General features: G+C 39.6%; 1 long non-coding RNA gene across 1 annotated transcript; it reads right to left on the bottom strand.

Moving 5' to 3' along the window:
• Positions 1-5,846: 5,846 nt before the first annotated feature.
• Positions 5,847-17,995, bottom strand: LOC118570479. The gene is made up of 3 exons (XR_004943197.1): positions 17,665-17,995; positions 15,843-15,971; positions 5,847-6,207 (listed from the first exon to the last, which is right to left on the bottom strand). It is a non-coding gene; the product is annotated as an uncharacterized LOC118570479 (long non-coding RNA).
• Between the last annotated feature and the right edge of the window lie 5,407 nt (positions 17,996-23,402).

Genomic DNA, 23,402 nt, shown 5'->3' with positions numbered 1-23,402 from the left:
GAATTTACACTTGGCACTGTATTGTTGGGAGCCCCTTTCAGGTTGTTTTGAGCATATGGAATTTAACTGGCTAAACTGTATTGGAGAGAAATAAAACTGCCCTAGGCCAAGGGTTGGTGTTTCAGTCCTTCAAGACTGAAACCCCTCCCCACCAAGCCATGAAAGGCTAGATTCATTCTTAAGATGCCTCTATTTCTTCATTGCACAGACCCGCATGAACCCACACACCCTTGGAGCAACTCACATAGCTACATCACACAGATTTGCAGAATTTTATTTTAACATAAACTCTGATACTTTTCTAATATTTAACCCCATTAAAGGCTTTCACAAGTTTCTTAACTTTTTGTTTCTATTATATATACTATTGTGATTTGTAAACGGAAAATTCCAGATAAATGCGGTCACATTATTTACAACAGCACTCTTCTCTCCAGTATGAATGTTCTAATGCCCTTGAATAGTTGAGGACTTAGTAAAAGATTCACCACATTCCTTATACATGCAAAGTTTCTCTCCAGTATGAACTCTTAAATGTGTTCTAAAATTTGAACACTGGATGAAGGATTTGTCACAGTATTTGTATTTGTAAGGTTTTTCTCAAGTATGAATTTTATGATGTATTCTAAGATATGAGCTTCTAGTAAACAATTTGCCACATTCCTTACAGAAGTAAGGTGTCTCTTTAGGGTAAACGTCTTAATGTTTTCTCAGATTTGAATACAGGTAAAGGATATGTCATAAGCTTTTCATTTGTAAGTTTTCTCTCCAGTACAAATTTTCTGATGATCTCTAAGACTTCAGCACTTAGAAAAAGATTTTGCACATTCTTTACCTATGTAAGGTTTCTCTCCAGTATGAATTTTTGGATATGTTCTAAGAGTTGAGGTCATAGTAAAGGATTTTTAAGATACCTCACATTTGTAAGGCTTTTCAACAGCATGGGTTCAGTAATGTGTTTTAAGATTGATAATTCAAGACAGAAAATACCACATTCTTTGCTTTTGTACAATTTCTCTCAAAAACTTTTTTTGTTTTGTTTTGGTTTTTTTTTGTTCTTTTGTTTGTTTGTTTGCTTGCTTGCTTCTTGAAACCGGGTTTCTCTGTGAAACAGCCCTGGCTGTCCTAGAACTCTCAGAGATCCACCATACTCAGTCTCCACAATGGTGGAATTAAAGTAATGTTTCACCAATGGCTGCTGAGAATGAATTTTCTGACGCTTTCCAAATGTGGCTACAGGATCTGCCATACTCATTGCACTTGTAAAGCTACTATCCAGCATGCATTTTGTGTGTATGCATATTCTCATGGCTATGAATTGCTGGTTTCTCTCCATTATGAATTCTCTCATGAATTGTAAGAGTTGATTTTAGAGTAAAGCATCTGTAACAAACGTTGCACTTGTAGGGTTTCTCTCCAGTATGAATTCTCTGATGCCTTGTAAGAACTGACTTTAGAGCAAAGGATTTGTCACATTCTTTACATTTGTGAGGCTTCTCTCCAGTATGTGTTTTCAGATGCCTATGAAGATCTGAAAAATAAGAAAATGACTTTCCACAATCTTTGCATTTATAAGGTTTCTCCCCAGTATGAACACTTAGATGTATTTTAAGAGTTGAACGCCTATTAAAGGATTTGTCACAAATGTTGCACTTGTACAGTTTACCTCCAGTATGAATTCTCTCATGTTTTATTAGACTTGACTTTCCAGTAAAAGATTTGTCACATTCCTTACATTTGTAAGGCTTCTTTCCAATATGACTTCTCTGATGGCTATGAAGTGATGATAACTGAGGAAATGGCTTTCCACAATCTTTGCATTTGTAAGGTTTCTCCCTATTATGAAGTCCTTGATGTGTTTTAAGATTTGAACACCTATTAAGGAATCTGGTGAAAATGTTGTACTTGTAGGGTTTCTCTCCAGTAAGAATTCTTTGATGCTTTGTAAGAGTTGACTTTAGAACAAAGGATTTGTAACATTCCTTACATTTGTTATACATTCCGCCAGCATGAATTTTCTGACAGCTATGAAGGGATGACTGAGGAAATGACCTTCCACATTCTTTGCATTTGTCAGGTTTTTCCTAGGAATGTAGTCTTTGATGTCTTTTAAGATTTGAACATTGGCCAAAGGATTTGTCACAAACATTACATTTGTAGAGCTTCTCTCCAGTATGAATTCTCTGATGACTTGTAAGAATTGACTTTTGAATAAAGGATTTGTCACATTCCCTACATTTTTAAGGCTTCTCTCCAGTATGTATTTTCTAATGTCTACTAAGGACTGAAACATAAGAAAATGTCTTTCCACAATCTTTGCATTTGTATGGTTTCTCCCCAGTATGAACTCTTCGATGTGTTTTAAGATTTAAAGACCTATTAAAGGATTTGTCACAAATGTTGCACTTGTAGGATTTTCTCTCCAGTATGAATTCTCCGATGCCTTGTAAGAGTTGACTTTAGAGCAAAGGATTTGTCAGATTCCTTACATTTGTACAGCTTCTCTTCAGTGTGTATTTTCTGATGGTTTTTAAGTACCACCAACAGGTAAAATGAGTTTCCACAATCTTTGCATTTGTAAGGTTTCCCCAATGTATGAACTCTTTGACATGCTTTAAGATTTTCACTTTTGTTTAAGGATTTGTCACAAATGTTGCACTTGTAGGATATCTCTCCAATATAAATTCTGTGATGTATGGTGAGACTTGGAGCAGTACTGAAGCATCTTTTATATTTCTGCCATGCATGTAGATTCTCTCCAAAGTAGATTGTTTGCTTTATAAAACTCTATGTAGAGCTGAAATGGTCATCATAGTCTCCCTGCCTGTGCTCTTTCTTTGCAGTGTAGAGTCTCTGATCTTGAATAATTTTGGAAAACAAATTTAAAGACTTCTCAGTCTTTAGATTTGCAAAATTCCTCTCCAGTTTACATGTTTTCATGTCTATCTGTGCTCGATGACTCAATAGTCATCCCTGTGATAACTGCATCTGTAGTTATTAGAGTTTTCTGTAGTTTCACTTGTTTTGTAAAGTGCACGTGTGGAGGGGTCATGAAGCACTTTGCGAGATCATTACATTGACAAGACCTCTTTTCAGTCTTCACATTTTCCTGGATAGTATCACATATCCAATAGTTCTTTGAAAATGAGTACAATTCAGATTAACTGGGCTTGTTCCAGATTAAACATTTCATAAATGATAGACTATCTAACTTAAGAAAAGTTAATCAGCAACTATTTAGAATAGAGTTCTCAGTAGTCAAACTCATTTTTTTCACTATAATTATATGAATTCTCACAAAAACAAAGTGATACTCTTCAGGGAAGATGATATTAGTGGAATCAGTAATTAGCCTTGGGATGGAGCTCACTGACTGATTACATTTAGAATAAATTTCTCTATTTTTGAATATTTATTTCTTCAGATATTGATGAAAAAGTTTAATCTACTCACAGAAAGTATTTGTATTTCTTAATGAAAAACAAAAAGAAGAGTATTGTTTAGAATTCCTTTCAAGATGAAAGGTTCACTCAAAAGCATCACAGAGGATATTCCTTTCTAGAGTATATTCCCCAAAAGTAATGGATCCAGAGACAGTATTCAGCCAAACATTAGAGGCTAAGATCATTTGAGCTGGCATGGTCCACTGTTGCTGTTTTCTATCCTCCACTGTGTGAGCTCCACACACTGTGGTTTCTTAATTTTCCTCATATGATGGACTCAAGTCTACTCCATACACTAACCCCTGAGATTATTTCCCTGAATGATGTCTGTGTATGTGGTGATAACTGTAAACTCTAATAAAGCTTGCTTGAGGATCAGAGAACAGAGCCAGCCACTAGATTAGACATAGAGGCCAGAGAGTAGTGGCACACACTCTTAATCCTATCACTCTGAGGCAGAGGTCCGACTGGATCTCTGTGAGTTCAAGGCCACACAGGAAACAGAGGCAAGAAGTGGTGGCACACACCTTTAATCCCAGTACTGAGAACACATGCCTTTAATCCCAGGAATTGACAGCAGGGGGAGAAAGGTATATAAGGCGTGAGGAAAGAGAAGCTAAAGCAGTTCATCTGAGAGCCTTTTGGGTGAGGACTCAGAGGCTTTCAGTCAGAAGATTTGTGTAGCGAGGTGAGGTTGGCTGTAACTTGCTCTGCTTCTCTGATCTTTCAGCTTTTATCCCAATATCTGGCTTTGAGATTTTTATTAATAGGCCCATCTAAGATTCAAACAACAGTATATTCTCTACTGGGAAGAAAATTATGGACATAATATGAAGATAAACATGCAAGAAGGCGACCACATAATATGTCTACTCCATGGATTAATTTTAAATGTAAAGTTTGCAAAATTATTCAAATTTGAATTCAGCATAATCAAATAAATTTGCATTTTGTACTAGTATTAAGTCACCATAGTTCAGATGCAATAAAGCACAATGTTTTTTAACATTTACAACAGATAGCATGAATGGTGGGACCAAGACACTACAGTAAGTTAAATGATCAGGAATCCTTCCAAGTAGAATTAAATACAGTAATACCATTTCCAACTCTCAATTTCTCTTTCACTGGAAGCCATCACTCTTGTTCTGCTCATTCACTAATTCACCCTGGTTGTGGCTATTCTCTCTTCTCCACATTTCAGGGCAATATCATTTGCTCCAGACTGGTGACAAGGACCACTTTGCATAGAGTCCATATGTTCTGTGAGGTAGCTCATTACCCATGGCAGAGTTTTTAAAAAGAATACAGACATCTAACCCAGTACTGTGTTCAGTACATGAAGAGAACACAGAGTAGGGGAATATAGGAATGTTTCCCAATTGCTATTCCCTATAAATACTCTAAACATATTTAGGGAGAGTTTTCCGTGTGTATAAACTGAGTTTTTCTCAGAATTAAAATGACATCAAATGTAATTATGGACATGGAGTTTGTGATGTGGATGGAAATAGCCCCAAATCCTTGGATCTACAATCTGTCCTGCCTGCAAAATATGCTAGGGCAATGGTGGAACAGAAATGGAGGGAGTAGTCAACAATGTCTAATTTTTATTATGGCCCAATCTCTAAGCAGGAACCCATAGGCAGCATTGCTTGGGTAACCAAGGACCAAAGACTAGATAAACCAAAAAACAATGGTAAATCCAAAAACTACTAGTGTAAAAAGAAAAAAAAATTACCAATAAAATGCTTCCTAATGAAATTCTACTATACTCAAAGATCAGTGCCTTATTCTGTCAGCAACTGAGAAGATTCCTCCTGGAGTACATGGGAAAAGATACAGAGACCCACAGTCAGATAATATGTGCAGAAAGTCTACATTGACACCTCCATCAAACCCCTCTCCTCAGAGCTCAGGGAACCGTTTAGAAGAGGAGGTAAAAGGAGTGTAAGATTCCCGAGGGGATGGGGACAGCAGAAGAACAAGGCACTCTGAACAACTAGCCAAGTGCTTGTAAGCCCACAGAGACTGAAGGAACAGGCACAGGGCCTACACAGGTCTCTACCAGGTCCTCTGCATAAATATTATAGCTTTAAGCTTAATATTATCATGGGACTCCTGAGTGTGAGAACAAATGGGTCTCAGATGCTCGTGCCTATTCCCAGGAGACTTTTCCTTCTGTTGGATTATCTTGTCTAACTTCAACATGATTGATGGTTTTCACTTCATATTATTATTTTGTTTTGTCATACATGGTTATCTCTTAGAAGGCTGTTCTTTTCAAATGAGAGTAAAAAAAGGAGTGGATATTGAGGGGAAGAGATATAGGGAGGAACTGGAAGGGGAAAGTTTAATCAGAATATACTGTATGAGAAAAGAATCTTGCAATAAAAGAAAAACAATGAAAAAGAAGATTTGGGTGCAAATATTATATGTAATTAAGTTTTTGAATGCATCGTGGAAAAAATGGAAAATGAAGGAAAAAAATTAAATATCATGAAAAAGTTCATTTCTACTACCAAAGTTGCTGTAGTCCCCTATTGTTTCCAAGACAGCTTAACAGAGAGTTTACAACCTATAAAGTTGGTATATATATAAAATGAGTTAGGAATACTACAAATAAAATGTTTTCACCCACAGAGACCAGGTTGCTGTAATTCTCCAAGATCACATCAATGTATAAGGTCTTCTAAACAGAGTCCAGGCATTCCCACTCCTCCTGGGAGAAGTCCACGGCTACATCCTGGAATGTCAACAGACCCTGAAACAAAAAAGTACAATTCAATCATGTGATACCAGACAGAGTATTTTCCTAGATAAAAGGAGACTTGAAGAAATTACGGATGTAGATGAACAACAATTACTCAAAAAAAAAAAAAAAATGTTTCTAATGTACTCACATTCAATAATGGATATTCTAACTCTGTGAAAACAGGATGACACAGTAGTCTCACAGGCAATATACTCAAAACAACGCACACATTTAAAGTGTAGAGATGATTATCTGTTATGGATGCTATGTATATATCCACAGGATCAAAGCCTATATGTCTCAAAAGGAAAGTCTGTGATGAGGAAATGTGATTTTAAATGCTGTACCTATAGATCATGATACTGTGAATCAAAACATTTATTTAAAATGACAAACACAGAAACCTAAAGAATAGAGGAAATACCTTCAGGATATGGGATGGGCAAGGATTTTTTAAAATGAAACAACACAAAAAGAATTCCAACTAACCTAAGTATCAACAGATGGGAACCTGAAAATAACAACCTTCTGCTTATCAAAGAAAACAATCAGCAGACCACACAGACATCACTCAGACTGAGAGAGATTCTGTATCAGTGACACTTTGGTTAGTGCCTTATACCAAGAATTTACAAACAATTATAGAAATTAAGTACCATGGAAATAAAACTGCCAATCAATATATGGGAAATGATATGAATAGACACTTTGTGAACAGAAAAACAGAGAAACACAAATGCCCAATAAATGTTGCAAAAAGTGTTCAGGACTCCTAAACTGCCACCATGGAAATGCAAACTAACATTGAAATACTTCCTTACCCCAGGCAGAATGTCTGTCATCAACCAATCCAACAACAAATGTTAGAGAAGATGAGAAGAGACAGACCCTTAGTCACTGTGTGTGTGTGCGTGTGTGAGTGTGTGTGTGTGCGTGTGTGAGTGTGTGTGTGTGCGTGTGTGAGTGTGTGTGTGTGCGTGTGTGTGTGTGTGTGTGTGTGCGTGTGCGTGTGTGTGTGTGTGAGTGTGGGTGTGTGTGTGCGTGCGCGTGTGTGTGTGCGTGTGTGAGTGTGCGTGTGTGCGTGTGTGAGTGTGTGTGTGTGTGCGTGTGTGAGTGTGTGTGTGTGTGAGTGTGTGCGTGTGTGTGCGTGTGTGTGTGTGCGTGTGTGAGTGTGTGTGTGTGCGTGTGTGAGTGTGTGTGTGTGTGCGTGTGTGTGTGCGTGTGCGTGTGTGAGTGTGTGCGTGTGTGCGTGTGTGTGTGTGTGCGTGCGCGTGTGTGTGTGTGTGTGTGAGTGTGCGTGTGTGTGTGCGTGTGTGTGTGTGCGTGTGCGTGTGAGTGTGAGTGTGTGTGTGTGCGTGCGCGTGTGTGTGTGCGTGTGTGAGTGTGCGTGTGTGCGTGTGTGAGTGTGTGTGTGTGTGTGAGTGTGTGTGTGCGTGTGTGAGTGTGTGAGTGTGTGTGTGCGTGTGTGAGTGTGTGTGTGCGTGTGTGAGTGTGTGTGTGTGTGTGTGTGTGTGTGTGTGTGTGTGTGTGTGTGAGTGTGTGTGTGTGTGAGTGTGTGCGTGTGTGCGCGTGTGAGTGTGTGTGTGCGTGTGTGTGTGTGTGTGTGTGTGCGTGTGTGTGTGTGTGTGTGTGTGTGCGTGTGTGAGTGTGTGTGTGTGCGTGTGTGCGTGTGCGCGTGTGCGTGTGTGTGTGCGTGTGTGTGCGTGTGTGTGTGTGCGTGTGTGTGTGTGTGTGTGTGTGTGCGTGTGTTGTAAATTAATACAATCTTTGTGGAAATCAGTCAGAGGTAATTTAAAAAATTAAAGATAAAACTAACATATGAACAGCTCATTCACTACTAGGAATACATCCAGGGAATTACAAACTCCATTACTGAGATATTTACACCCAACATTTACTGCTGCTTATTCAACAAAGCAAAGAATTGGAATCAACCTAATTGTCTATCAACAGATGAATGGATAATGAAAATGGTATACATATAAAATGGATTCCTATATAGCTGAAGAAAAAAATGTAATAGAATTTTTCAGGATAATGGTTAGACTTAGAATATGTAATAGTAAGTGATGGTATACAAGTCAGGAGAAAGAAACCATATTCTCCTTCATAGATAGAATCTAGCGAAAAATATGTGTATATGGAACACAACATGCATGTGGGCATAGTAGAACATGGAGAAAAAAGAACAAGAAATGTGACATATCAGGAGTTGAGGTATGACTGAATGTAGGAAATGAATCCAAGTTATGAAAAATTATATACAGTTAAGTGCTTTTCCAGTTCTAATTCTGTCACATGTAATTAGGTTTTGGGTGGTAGATAATTACAACAAAATACATGTGATAGTAAAAATATAAAATCATAGGTGAGGCGCCAGAGCTTCTGTTCCCAATGACAACTTTAACTGTACAAAATTACATTAAGGTGTAATGCCTTGGATCTGGTTAATTTTACTATCTGAATTTTCTGTTGTGTGTTTGTTTGGAATGTTTTTTTAACAAATTTTAAAAATATCAGAAGCAGAATAGTAAAGCTTCCAATGTCTCAAAATATAATGCTTATAGAAAAAATTACTGCATAATCAGCCATTTCTTTCTGTTCTCTTCTTTGAGTTTCTCTTTCACGAATGACAAATAGATTGTTGCTACCCTTTCACATAAGGGGTCAAAAAGAAAATGCAAAGATTAATACTGAAAGCTGTTACAGAAAAATGTCAAATCACATAAAAAGCCTTAATAAACAGAATACAACCAGGTGTCTGGTAAATGATTCCAAAGACAGGAGGACATGGAAATACATTTAAAGCCTGGAGGAAAAATCATCATCAACTATATTGTTGCAACCAGAAAAAAATCTGTAAATTGATGGAGACATAAGTGCTTTTCAAGATAGGCATGAATTAACACAATTCACATCAATAAAGCAGCACAGCAGATAATGCATTAGAGGAAAAAATTTACAGAAAAGAATCAAAGGATTTATCCACGAGAACACAGGAAGTAATAAATTTCATGTGAAGAATTCACAAGTAGAGGAGAAATGGGAAGGAATCATCCATGGGCAAGATAGCAAACCACTAATTCTTATAGTAAATAAACAGTACACTCAATAATCCGACCAGCAACTGCTATGGAAAATCCTTTTGTGCACTGTGAAGATTTGTCACTGTGATTGGTTTAATAAAGATGCTGATGGGACGACAACTGGACAGGATAAGTCTAGATCAAAAGATCAAACTGAGGATGCTAAGAAAACGAAGTGCAGAGTTAGGAGAGTTGCTAGCCAGAGGAAAGATGAGTCAGACACACACAATGTGATAGAGGTAAAGGCCACAAGCCTTTGGGCAGTACATGAATTAATAGAAATGGGTTAACTTGTAAGAGCTGGCTAGTAATAAGCCTGAGCTATTGGCTGAGCATTCATAATTAATAAGCCTCTGAGTGATTATTTTAGAGTGGCTGAGGGACAGGGAAACTTCTGCTTACAGGCAACATTAAAATAAAAAACATAGGGGGAAAAAAGCTATGAAAGAAAACTCTAGCAACTCTGGAAATCAATACAGATAATTTTTTTTTTTATTATTATATTAGTGTTTTAATTTTACACATCAGCCATGAGTTCCCCTGTCCTCCCCCTCCCACCCCCACCCCCACCATCCCTCAATCCCCTCCCCTCCATTACCATCTCCTCCAGGGTCTAGACTCCCCTGGGGATTCATTTAAACCTGGTGGATTCAGTACAGGCAGGTCCAGTCCCCTCCTTCCAGGCTGAGCAAAGTGACCCTGTGTAAGCCCAAGGTTCCAAACAGCCAGCTCATGCACTAAGGACAGGTCCAGGTCCCACAGCCTGGATGCCTCCCAAGCAGTTCAAGCTATTCAATTGTCACACTTATCCAGAGGGCCTGCTCCAGCTTGGGGACTCCACAGTCTTTGGTTCATAATTCATGTGCTTCCATTCATTTGGCTATTTGTCCCTGTGCTTTTTCCAATCTTATAGTCCCTCCTGTTTCTCGACAATTGGAAACCTGGAGCTCCACCTGGGGCCTGGCTGTAGATCTCTGCATCCACTTCCATCAGTTATTGGATGAGAGTTCCAGAACGACTGTTAGGGTGTTTGGCCATCTGATCACCAGTCTAGGTCAGATCAGGCTTTTTCTCGACCATTGCCAGCAGTCTACAGAGGATGTATCACTGTGGATTTCTGGGGACCTCTCCAGCACTCTGCCTATTCCTGTTCTCATGAGGTCTTCATTTATCATAGTCTGTTATTCCTTTCTCCCTTTCTGTTCTTGATCCAGCTGGGATCTCCTGCTCCCCTAAGCTCTCTTTCTCTCAAACCTTGCCCTTCATTACTCCCACTGTCGTCGAACGCATTGGCACCGGAGATCACTTTCTAAATATAACACCAGTAGCAGACACTGAGAGAAACAATCAAACAATGGGACCTCTTGAAACTGAGAAGCTTTTGTAGAGCAAAGGACACGGTCAACAAGACAAAGCGACAGTCTACAGAATGGGAAAAGGTCTTCACCAACCCCACATCTGATAGAGGGCTGATATCCAGAATATATAAAGAACTCAAGAAATTGGACAGCAAAATGCCCAACAGTCCAATTAAGAAATGGGCTATAGAACTAAACCGAGAATTCTCAACAGAGGAAACTCAAATGGCTGAAAGACATTTAAGGAATTGCTCAACATCCCTAATTATCCAGGAAATGCAAATCAAAACAACTCTGAGATACCACCTTATACCTGTCAGAATGGCTAAGATCAAAAACAGAGAAGACAGTTTATGCTGGAAAGGATGTGGAGCAAGGGGAACTCTCTTCCACTGCTGGTGGGAATGCAAGCTTGTACAGCCACTTTGGAAATCAATATGGCACTTCCTTAGAAAATTGGGAATCCATCTCCCCCAAGACACAACTATACCACTCTTGGGCATATATCCAAGGAATGCTCAATCATACCACAAGGACATTTGCTCAGCTATGTTCATATCAGCATTGTTTGTAATAGCCAGAACCTGAAAACAACCTAGATGCCCTTCAACTGAAGAATGGATAAAGAAAATATGGTACATATACACAATGGAGTACTACTCAGCAGAGAAAAACAATGACATCATGAGGTTTGCAGGCAAATGGATGCATCTAGAAAAAATCATCCTGAGTGAGGTAACCCAGACTCAAAAGGACAAACATGGTATGTACTCACTTATAGGAGGATACTAGATGTAAAACAAAGATGACTAGACTGCTACACAACTCCAGGGAGGCTACCTAGAAAACAGGACCCTAGGAAAGATAGAGGGATCATCCAATGACAGAGAAATGGATGAGATCTACATGAACAATACAGAGAATTTTAAACCAAATATACAAATCCTCAGGTTAAACAAATCCAGCACATGGGCAAGCTGTACCACTCCTTGGCATATGTTCAAAGGACTTCACATCCTACTCAAAGTTACTTGCTCACTCATGGTCACCACTGCTCTATTCACAATAGCTACAAAAGGGAAATAATCTAAATGTCATTCAACTGACAAATGGATCGTGAAAATATAGTGCATATTACTATAAAATATTATTCAGCTGTGAAGAAAATTGATCTTCAGATGTGAGTACATAAACTGCAGTAGCCAGAAAAGTAGAGATCACCGTGGGATGTGGGGGAGTAATAGAGAGAGGAATAATAGGGAACAAGTGATCTAAAGAGGGAGACAGAAAAACAGGGAGGGATTTAATTATGGAGAAGGGGCAGATACAAACACAGGAGGGTAAAACAACACTAAGGATGTCTAAAAGGTCATAAGCAATCATACTCTTACCATCTACCATTAATACCCATAACATATACATCTGTGTATCCAATTACAGTTTAAGTTAAAATAAAAATTTGCCATCTGAACCGATAATGCTTGTCACAAGAGACACAGATTTTCTAACAAAACCACTAACACTAGGTGTAAGAAGCCTGCTTTGGAGTTGATGGTCACAACTATCCTTAAGATTATGCAACCACTCATTACAAGCTACTGCTTTTGTCCATGCTTGCCTCCTAGAGGTAGAAGGTAAGTCCCTACTGTTGAAGAAGCCAAACACTTAACACACACATGTGTCAAGAATCCTAAATGGTCTTATAATAAAAAACCTAGAGCCAGATATTGGGGTAAATGATGAAAGATCAGGGAGACAAAGGAACAAGCTACAGTCACTGCTCACCTCACCAACAAAGCAGCCTCCTCCTGTCTCCATGAATCCTCAGACTAAATACCTCTGAGCCCTCAGCCAAAGGAGCCTCGATTTCCTGTCTCCTCATACCTTATATGCCTTTCTCTACCCAGTCATTTCCTGTCTCAAAGTTCCCAGTGCTGGGATTAAAGGAAAATGACTCCCAAGTACTAGATTAAAGGTTTGTGCCACCACAGCATGGCTCTGTTTCTCTGTTAGACTGGATTAATTTCATGTAGCACGGTGTGGCCTTGAGCTCACAGAAATCCAGACAGATCTCTGCCTCTGCCTCCCGAATGTTAGGATTAAAGATATGTGCCAATACTGCCTAGCAGAGGCATAGTACTAGCATGTTTAAGCTAGAGGCTTTTTCTTTCCTCTGATCTTCAAGTAAATTTATTAGAGTACAACAAAACTCAGAGAACTCGAGATGGAACCTGTTGCTGGAATCTTAAATGGTCTTATATAAAAAACCCTGAACCAGAAACTGGGGAGAAAGCTGAAAGATCAGAGAAGTAGAGCAAGCCACAGCTACCACCTCTTACCTCAAAAACTCCTCGGCCTAAAAGAGCTCACCTGATAGGCTTCTAGAGCTTCCTCAGCTGAAAAAGTTACAGCAGAAAAAGCCTCTAGCTGAAATGGACACTTCTGGCAAAAAGCTTTTAGTTCCTGTCTCCTCATGCATTATGTACCTTTCTCTGCCCAGCCATCACTTCCTGGGACTAAAGACGTGTGTGTTTCCCAGTACTGGGAATAAAGTTGTGTGTCACCATTGCCTAGCTCTGTTTGCTTTCCTAGACTGAGTCAATCTCATGTACTCCAGGGTGGCTTTGAACCTACAGAGATCCATCTGGATCTCTGCCTCCCAAATGCTAGGATTAAAAGTGTATGACACCACTGTCTATCCTCTATGTTTAATCTAGTGGCTTATTCTGTTCTCTGATCTTCAGGTAAATTTTATTAGGATATACAATATATCACCACAGAACTGACCTTTAATGCCTCCTCCCTGGAAATTAGCCTTCACGGCACTACAAGGTAACATTCAAGCTTCCAAAGGAGGGAGCCAGTCAATAGTCCTACACATGACACTTAGGAACCACAACAACAATCTGCACTGCATGATAACCCAAGTTTGCAAGAGATGCACACATACCTTGGTTTTAACCAATGGCTTATAATTGGACTTAAGACCCTGGAATCCAAGACAGTGTCCCCAGGAATAGTGAAGTCAATGATTCTGGAAGAGAGTCTACAACCACTAATTTATTACATCAGCTTAATCCCTAACTTCTTTGTAAATAGTTTCCCTATTTCCACAAATAAATGTAGTCTTTATCCTTCATTAAGTAAAGTTATTTTTAGCAACACAGGGAGATAATATAAAAAAAAAACAAAATCAGTGAAAATGCAGAGTTAGGATGCTCAGTCCCAAATGACACATGAACAACACAAATGTTGCACCTCACACTCAAGGATCATTGAGAAAGAGGAGGCGGAAACATTGTAAGAGCCAGAGGAACAGGATGTGTCCCCAGGAAACACCCAAAAAGCTACACGCATGAAACCTTAGCAACATGGCATCCTAAACATGAGCAGATAAAGGACAACACCAAGAGACAGGCTAACATGGAAGGGGACAGCTCACTAGGCCTCAACGCTTGGTCAAACACTAAGAAATTCTGGGTGCTGAGAGTCTTTCCCAGGAAAGAGTGCACCATATACCAAAATTCTTCCCTGAAAACATACAGACTAAGTAGGTTGTATTTTTATGTTTAGGAATATACCAAACATACAACAATGAAAGAAAATGTTTTTAAAAATAATAAATACCAGCTGGGTGGTGGTGCCCATGCCTTTATTCCCAGTACTCAGGAGGCAAACGCAAGTGGATCTCTTTGAGTTCGAGCCCAGATTCCAAAGCAACAGAGAAACCCTGTCTGGGGGGCTGGAGGGGAGACAAAAAAACAAAAATGACAGCTGAATTTAAAACATATTTTCTTTTTTTTAAGATATATTTATTTATTGTGTACACAGAAGAGGGCACCAGAGCTCATTACAGATGGTTGTGAGCCACCATGTGGTTGCTGGGAATTGAACTCAGGACCTATGGAAGAACAGACAGTGCTCTTAACCTCTGAGCCATCTCTCCAGCCCCAAAACATATTTTCTACCAAAATTTTATTTCATATCTAAAGATACAACATACTTAGAAAGAAGGAATTTTTTTTAAAGATTTATTTATTTATTATGTATAGAATATTCTGCCTTCATGTGTCCCTGCAAGCCAGAAGAGGACACCAGATCTCATTACAAGTGGTTGTAAGCCACCATGTGGTTTCTGGGAATTGAACTCAGGACCTCTGGAAGAGCAGTTGGTGCTCTTAACCACTGAGCCATCTCTCCAGCCCAAGAAGGAATTTTTTTTAATGTCATCAGTATAGACAGCTGAAATGATGACTGATGATCACAGTTAAAATAGTGACAGAAAAATCAAGACAAAAATCATTAAAGTACAAAAGAGAAGAGTATTAGCAAATGATAAAATGGTCCTTTAGTTAGAATGTCCTTCATCATCATGGGTGCCTATTACAAAACCTGGAATGCAGACATGCACAGCCGACAGAAACATAAAATATGAAAAATTGACATGTTGCCATATGTTCTTTTAAATCACCAAGACAGAGTAGGGGATTTAGCTCAGTGGTAGAGTGCTTGCTTAGCAAGCGCAGGGCCCTGGGTTCGGTCCTCAGGTCCTCAGCTTCGGTTAAAAGAAAAGACACCAAGCAATTCCCATCACAATGCTATCTGCATACTGTATATACACAAAGTAATCCTAAGAGTACCAAGGAACAGCAAAGAGATGGAAAATACTTACAGGTTCAAGTTTTGAGGTGATTTCATAGTATATTACAATTAAAGCAATGGAAACCACTTGGAATTGTCATGACCAGAGACAACAGTGTAGATGGAGTTTAACAGTCTGTAAATATACTTCCATTCTTATCAAAAATCTGTTGGCATTACTTTCAGTAATGGAGACATTAACACTAAAAAGGTAGAGAATATGCAAGAATACCAAAGCTCCAAAATTCTAAAAACAAATATATAAATCTAGAGGTATTAAATTTCACCATTGTATAATACATTAAATATAGATGACATGACATATGATGTGAATGAATAAGGATGGCATCATCAAATAAAATTTTATTTTCCTCCTACTCTCAATTCTTTCTTAGAATTTGTTTTCATAGCTGTAATAGGAAAATCGTGAGGAGACCTTTCTCAATGGAAGTCTCCAGAATTATTTCCAGTGAAACAGAATGTGGCAAAACTGATTTCATGTTCCACTTCCACATTCACTTGAACCCATGCCATCCCTTCACCAATGTCTCCACCATACCTGAATCCTCAGCTACTGTACCTTCCCTTTCCACTTTCCAGGGCTCTTTGTTCTGCTCTCCAGGTGAGCAAGGCTGGCTGATGAGTGAGCACTGCATATAAACAGATTCTTCAGACAACACCTAAATTTCTAGAGTAAAGAGAAAATAAAACACAGCATTACACAAGTGTTTCCCCAATTGTCATGCAGATAGAAAGCATTTTCAGTTAGTGTGACTGGAATCCCATTTCTAATCACAGCTCAGTAAATCTCAGTGGCAGAAACAAAAGTGAATTATTGGAATGTGTATATTATATACTAGTGAGGTTCTGAATTTATCATGAACTCAATATGATGAAGCCTCACACCTCCCAAATGGACACACAGGAAGAACAGAGAACATTTCATGTAGATTTTCTCTGTTCCTCTGAGGATTTCACTTTATTTTGTGAGATGTGAGAATCATTCACACAAAGCTCACACATTTGCACAGTAATCTGCCAAGAAACCCTGAGGAGGAGCAAGGGAGACCGCAGAAAAACTGTTCTTGCCCACAGAAACCAGACTGCTCTAATACTGTGACATCCAGTCTCTGTACAAAGCCCTCAGGGCAGAGTCCAGGCATTGCCACTCCTCCTGGGAGAAGCCCACAGTCACACAACTGCCTATCAACAGACCACAATCTAAAAAGACAATGGTCTGAATGGTTGTGTTGATGCAAACCTCCAGACACAGAGGTGGGTGGAGCTCTGTTAGTTTCAGTCCAACTGATCTACAGTGTGAGTTCTTGCCCAGACAGAGCCACCCTGTAAAAATCACATCTCAAATGAAGGAAGCCCAATAACAAAAAATAACAATTTGGTCATATGTTCATGGACAGAGTACTTTTCTTGAACCAAGAAGACAAAAGACTATTGCAAACATTTTTCTGATATAGATGAGTGATTGTAATTATTCAAAAGATGCACTCTAACAGTATTCTATACTAAAATGCTCTTTTCTTTTTCCTTTTTGGTTTTTTCAAGACAGCATTTCTTTGTGTGGCCCTTGCTGTACTGAAAGTTTCTCAGTAGACCAGGATGGCATTGAACTCAGTGATCCATCTGCCTCTGCCTCCGAAGTGATAGGACTAAGGACATGTGCTACCACCACCTGGCTTATAATGTCTTTTCTAACTGTGAAAATAGTCTGACCTGATACCCTTAAACAGCATAAAATCATTTCCAGAACCCAGGTGCAACATTCAGAACTCGGCACAAGAAGACACATTTTGGTTTCTGTTTGTTGTTTGTGAGACAGGGTCTCGCAATATAGCTATGGATGTCCTGGAACTAACTATGTGAACCAGGCTGGCCTCAAACTTACATCTGCCTGCGTCTGGTTTCAGAGTTCTGGTATTCAAAACCTGTGCCATCAACCCTGAAAAGGACACTTTTCAGAATGCTGTATCTACACTACAGAGTGCATTTGTCTAACACGAAAAATTAATGATGGATAAAACGTTTACTTTTAAATGTTAATGTTTACAACCATACCTGCGGAGCTCGCAAAATAATATTTTTCTCAGAATAAATCAAATCTGCACGCATTCCCTTCATGACTAATATCTAAAGCTCTCCAGGGTTGCCAATTCCCCAGGTCCTGATGCCATTCTTTTGAACAGGTGAATGATTTAACACGGAAGTTAGAGTGATGAATGTGAATTTCAAGAGCTCGTTTCTATCCACCATAGCAAAGAGAAACACGTTTGTAAATATTCTACTAGAGTATTTTCATATAAGAATAGTTTGGTAACCAGAAAATCAATGAAAAAGAAGTAGGATTCATATGATCTAAAATTTACCGACAAGGGAAAGACATTCACAGCAGAATTTCGGAGCCGGCTTCCTTAGGAACAGCAGAGAAACTGCTCGCACCCCGGTCCTTCCCTCCGCGCAGCTCCTCTGACCTGGGAGGTTCCAGGGCCGCCGGGCTGCGGTTCCCGCCACTGCGCTGTGACTGTGACTTTCCCAGGCCGCCCGCGCGGAGACTGCGGCTCCGGGAGGTTTCAGGTCCCCGCGACACCCCGCCGTGTCCTCCGCACCCAGGCCTGCACCACGCGGTTCCCCACCGGGCAGGACCCGGAGCAGCGACAGGGAACGGACACTTGTTTGAGCTCCTTAGCCCAACTAACTGGTCCTCAGTGAGAGCACCTCCCAGCTTCCGTTACGTCACTCTGTTAACCCCTCCCACTCACGTACTCCCTCTACACCTTTCCAATGACAACCTCCTCAAACTGCTGTTTCCAGTTATGTGTCCCCGCCTCACTGAAACCGGTCCCCCCCACTGGGTCTCAGGCTGCCTTCCCCACAGCTCCAGCTGTCAGCTGCCCTGGACCCGCTCTGCACAGCCTCCCCACATGTTTGCTGCCAGCCTGGACCAGAACTGCATCTAGGAGGATGCTGCACCTGCATATCTGACCATCTTATTCTGAAGTTTGTCCACTTTTGGTTGAAATATTTCAGTCTAACGCCTCATTTTGGGATTCCAGTGTCCTGTCCTATAGACTCAGAAAAGAGACAACAATTACCTGAAATCATGATGCTAGCTCACATACCCCAAACCCTAACATGAAATATTGCTGCCCCAAATCACCATTTCCTTGCCTGTGATCCCTAGGGAGATCAAAGTAGATTAAATATAACAAGCAGCGTGCTCTCTCTCTCTCTCTTTCTCTCTCTCTCTCTCTCTCTCTCTCTCTCTCACACACACACACACACACACACACACACACACACACACCTAGGTCTTATGTCCTGGTAGGCACACCCTCCTCTACAGACAAATCCCACACACATAACTAGGTGTCAATACCAGCTAGGCATTCCCTACCTGCATTACAGAAAGAGTGCCATACACACTTTAGTTCTCTGATTCTGCTAGATATGCTTTTCCTATAGTGAAAGTCCAGCATATACATACAAGTCTACATATCAGGTCCTAGGACATAACCTTTTCCCTACAACCAAAGCCCAAATATAATGCCCAATTATGTGATACATCCTGCTACATATACCCTCCCCTACAACCATAGCCCTATTTCACACAAGGCAAGTGTCAGGTTCTTCTATTTGTCTCTTCTCTTCAAACCAAATCTCTAAATGCACATACATGGTTAGAAAACCAAAATTAAGGGACTATTCTATTGCCAGTAATCTCAATTCTTTGGTTCTATTTTGATTCTTTAAACCTTTCTTAAGGTATGAATTTTTATATCAAAGTTTACAAGATATAAATATATATTTTAAACTTTTGTTATTATATTAATGGTCACATAAAGTACTAACTAATTCTTAAAAAAAATGGGTGGGGGGCTTCATTTAGCTGCACATACTTGTTTTTGTGTTGGAGTCTATCAGTTCTCTGCAGAGAATCATGACCAGAAAGATGATTGGACCCCACAATGACGATTCCACGTGGACAATAATAATACCACTAAGCTGACAAACATCACCCAAAGATCAGCTTTGGACTACAAACTGATCAGGACAATTTTGAGATGGCTAGCTGAGATGATCTAGCTTCATAGACTATTAGAGCGAGGACTTGAGATAAGCCCTGCACTTTCACATTATGCTGAGACTGAACAATAAATCATACAGCTACCTCTTCCAGGACTTGATTATTAACCCAAAATTTTTCTTTTGAGGATCCCCTAGAGATGCCTTCACCTACACACTGAAGGAAGCAATTTTAAGAACACAACACCCATATTCCCAAGAGGTGGGACAGTTAGTTTTTGGTCTTTCAATGGGTTTGGGGTTTGGGATAATTGTCATTGTTGAGGATGGTTTTTTTGGGGTTTTTTTTTTTTTTTGAGCTGAGGATTGAACCCAGGGCCTTGTGCTTGCTCTACCACTGAGCTAAATCCCCAACCCATAAGTTGTTATTGTTCATGGTCAGGAAAGAGGCTAAACAAAGGAGATTATATTTAAGGTTCTTGTTAGAAAAAGGAAAAAGAGGATATAGATGCTGTGGATATCGCTCAGTATAAATAAAATGCTGATTAGCTAGTACCCAGGCAGAAAGTATAGGTGAGACAAGCAGAGAATTATGGGAACAGGAAGGCTGAGGCAGAGAGATGCTGCCAGCCACTACCATGGCAATCGAGATGTCAGGTACTGGTAAGACACAAGCCATGTGGCAAAGTATAGATGTATAGAAACAAGATAACAAGAACCCTGCTATGGCCATACAGTTTGTAAGCAATATAAGTCGCTGTGTTTACTTGGTTGGGTCTGAGTGGCTGTGGGACTGGCAGGTAAGAGAGATTTGTCCTTACCGTGGGCCAGGCAGGACCAGAAAAACTCTAGCTATATATAGATAAGAGGTAGATTATTGAATCTACTCTGAAAGAAAAAAATAGAAGTTGTGGGGCATTTACCCGCCAACCCCACAGCTCCCCAGAGTTTTCTTGAGTGGGTGCAGCAGGAAATATTAGATAGAAGAATTTATATTACGGAGATAAACAGATAGAAAATAAAGGATAGCCTCAAGAGGGCCTGGAACCTATTCCAACCAGCCCTGACTGTTTCTGCCCCAGGGTATTTATAGAGATGCCAAGGGGTGGAGCAAAAGACCTCCTCCCCCAGCACAGCCAAGGCCAGACCATTTCAGACACCTGCACTCAGGCCGGTGGCCCTCAGCATTCTCTATGTGGACCTGCTGGATAAAGCCAATAGGAACCTGAAAACTGGCTCACACAAGAAATGACAGAATAAAGGGTGAGAAAAGAGAGGACATAGATATGATATAGATAAAAAGGTAGATTATTGGATCTACTTTTAAAAGGCAACTACTAGTTTTAAATATTTTACATTGGACTGGATTTTTGTATATTGTATTCAAACTATGTATATTGATACAAATTTGAGATTGATTTTGTTAGAAAATGCTGTACATATATTTCTAATATTGTTCAAAGTATTGTACCTATACAGTTCATTTAACAATGTAATGCAATTTGCTAATCCTTAAAAGTTATTATCACCAACTAATTAAGATATAAAAGTTAGTAGTCATTACCATCGAACTTGTAGTAGTCATATTAGGCATCAAGCAGAAATATATTTTAGAGAGACATGTCATCTTCGAACTCTTCAGAGATCTGAAGAATATGGCATTTAAGATGTTTTAATGACATAGATTTTTTTTCTCTTTTTTTTTATGACTATGAGACATGTCTGTTCCTGGCAGCACCAATCTATTTCAGAGAAGATGATTGGCAGTGAAGAAACTCCACATGGAGTTTGCTTTCTTTGTGGCAAAAGTTAGCCACAGGGAAAGAAATACCCATGCCTCGTCTGCTGACCGTATGCTGTCCAAAATGGGCAAGCAGAACACAAAAGAAAAGACTGCTGATCCTTGCTAAGACAAGGTAGGAAAGCTCTTTAGAAAATTCTGCTTCACAGATGATTCTGTCAGATATGCTAAGCCTGTAGGCCGAAGATGGATGCCCCAACATTGCATGGAAACTTCAAGTGACTGTCTAGGCAGCCAGCTGTTTCTGCCATTCCTCACATTTTTTGGAAGTTGCTTGTTTGCACTTCTTGTTTAACTAGGTAATTATTCCTTCTGGGGATCTCTGAGGAAGTTGCAGATTAGTTAGTTATAGTTATCCTTCTTAACAAATTCAGAAAAGAAAGCACTAAGAGGTGTAAATTGTGTAAGTCTGAAAGACATCAAAAGATAGTTTTGGTAATGCAAATTAGGATAGAAGATAAATTAGATACAATCCTTTAGATTCACAAAAATCGGACAGATAATGAAATATTTTCTCTGAATTTGTAAAATGCAAGTGGACTAGACATTGTTGATGTATTTATTGCTCATATATATTATATATAGTTATTGTACTTATTGTATAGAGTTTTCCTTATGTTGGTTATAACTTTTTATTTTTTATTTTAAACAAAACAGGGAAATGTGGTGTTATTTTGTGTGTGCACCCTAATAAATTTTATCTGAAGATCGGAGGATAAAGCCAGCCACCGTATTAAACATAGAAGTTAGGCAATGGTAGCACCCTCCTTTAATCCTATCTCTCACAGGCTTTGAGTTCAAGGCCACACTGGGAACAGAGCCAGGTGTGATAGCACACACCTTAAATTCCAACACTAGTAAACCATAAAGGGCTGGAGGTCTATAAAGACAGGAAGTGACAGAGCTGGGCAGGAAAAGGAAGTGATATAGCTGGGCAGAGAGGAAATGAGATGGCAGAGCAGAAAAGTATATAGGCGTGGGTATACAGGAAGTAGGTCTCTTTGGAAGCTGAGGAGTCAGTAAGGTGAGGCTGTCTGTGGCTTTTCCCATTCCTTTGATCCCTCAAATTTTCACTCTGTGGTTTTTATTAATAAGGCCACTTAGCCATCCGTCTTACAATGTTCTGTGCTTTATCTAAAAGCACTTAAACATGATTCCCAGAACACAAACTCAGCAAAATGATAAGATCACCATCTAGTGGTAAAAGTTGCACAGAATAGGATAAGTTCAAGCCTTGCCTGTCAGTAGTGTTTAGACCAGCAACTTACAGGGACACCTACTGTCTTTTGAAATCTAGAGTTCCTGAAATGTCTTCCAAGCCCAAAGTTTATGTTGCTAATCATGGAAACCCAGCTATCTAGCATGAATAGTGGAGAACTGTGAGTGTGGGGTAAAGATGGCTCTTAGAGTCACTTCATTTGTATCATGATGGAAATGATTATCCAGCTTCCCAGGAATACTCTCCATGGTGACAGTTACCGCATCAACTATTAGAATGTTTTCTATCAATGTAGAAGATGCAGCTGGAATTTCACTTTCACATTTTACTAGTGCTACTTGCATGGAGTGTCTGATTTGTTTGTTTTTAATCATTGTATTTAACTGAGTGATGCAGATCCTCTTGCCTTGTCTACAAGCTCTGATCTTCTGTCTCCTACTTGATCTATTCTGGTGGTGAGGCTTTCCATTGATTTGCTATTATGCTAATTGTTTCCCACTTCTTCTTTCACTTCTGTTGAGTTTTCTTTGGTGTTGCTAACTCCTTTATGAATTCAATTTTCATAGTCTGAATTGCCCTCATTCTTCAAGGACAAGCCATTTGCTTGTGTTTTCTTGCCATTCAATCACTTTGTTCCTGTCCTCTTTGATGTCTGGGGCTTCTTTATGTACTTTGACCTCATTGAAAATACTTCTGTAGTGTGTGTGTGTGTGTGTGTGTGTGTGTGTGTGTGTGTGTGTGTGTGTGTGTGTATTTGTATGCTCTGTTTCTCATATTTTATCTACTTTGGTCTCCTTAAGGGGACACAGCTATGGAAATGGTAATTTGGAGCAGTAATGTTTCATCTTAGTGTTGGGGGTATGGAAGCTAGCATCAGGATTTCAGGTGATTGTTGTTTCTTTCTGTCTGAGTTTATAAGCCTGGACACTGGAATCCCAAAATGAGACCTTAGACTGAATAATTTCAACCTGAAGTGGTCAAAACTCAGGATACACGGGTGCATTGTCCTCCTAGATCCAGTTCTGGTCTAGGCTGGCAGCAAGCATGTGGGGAGGCTGTGC

Source organism: Onychomys torridus, chromosome 19, assembly GCF_903995425.1.
Source record: "Onychomys torridus chromosome 19, mOncTor1.1, whole genome shotgun sequence".
Taxonomy (NCBI): domain Eukaryota; kingdom Metazoa; phylum Chordata; class Mammalia; order Rodentia; family Cricetidae; genus Onychomys; species Onychomys torridus.
This window is presented reverse-complemented; position numbering and strand designations above follow the sequence as displayed.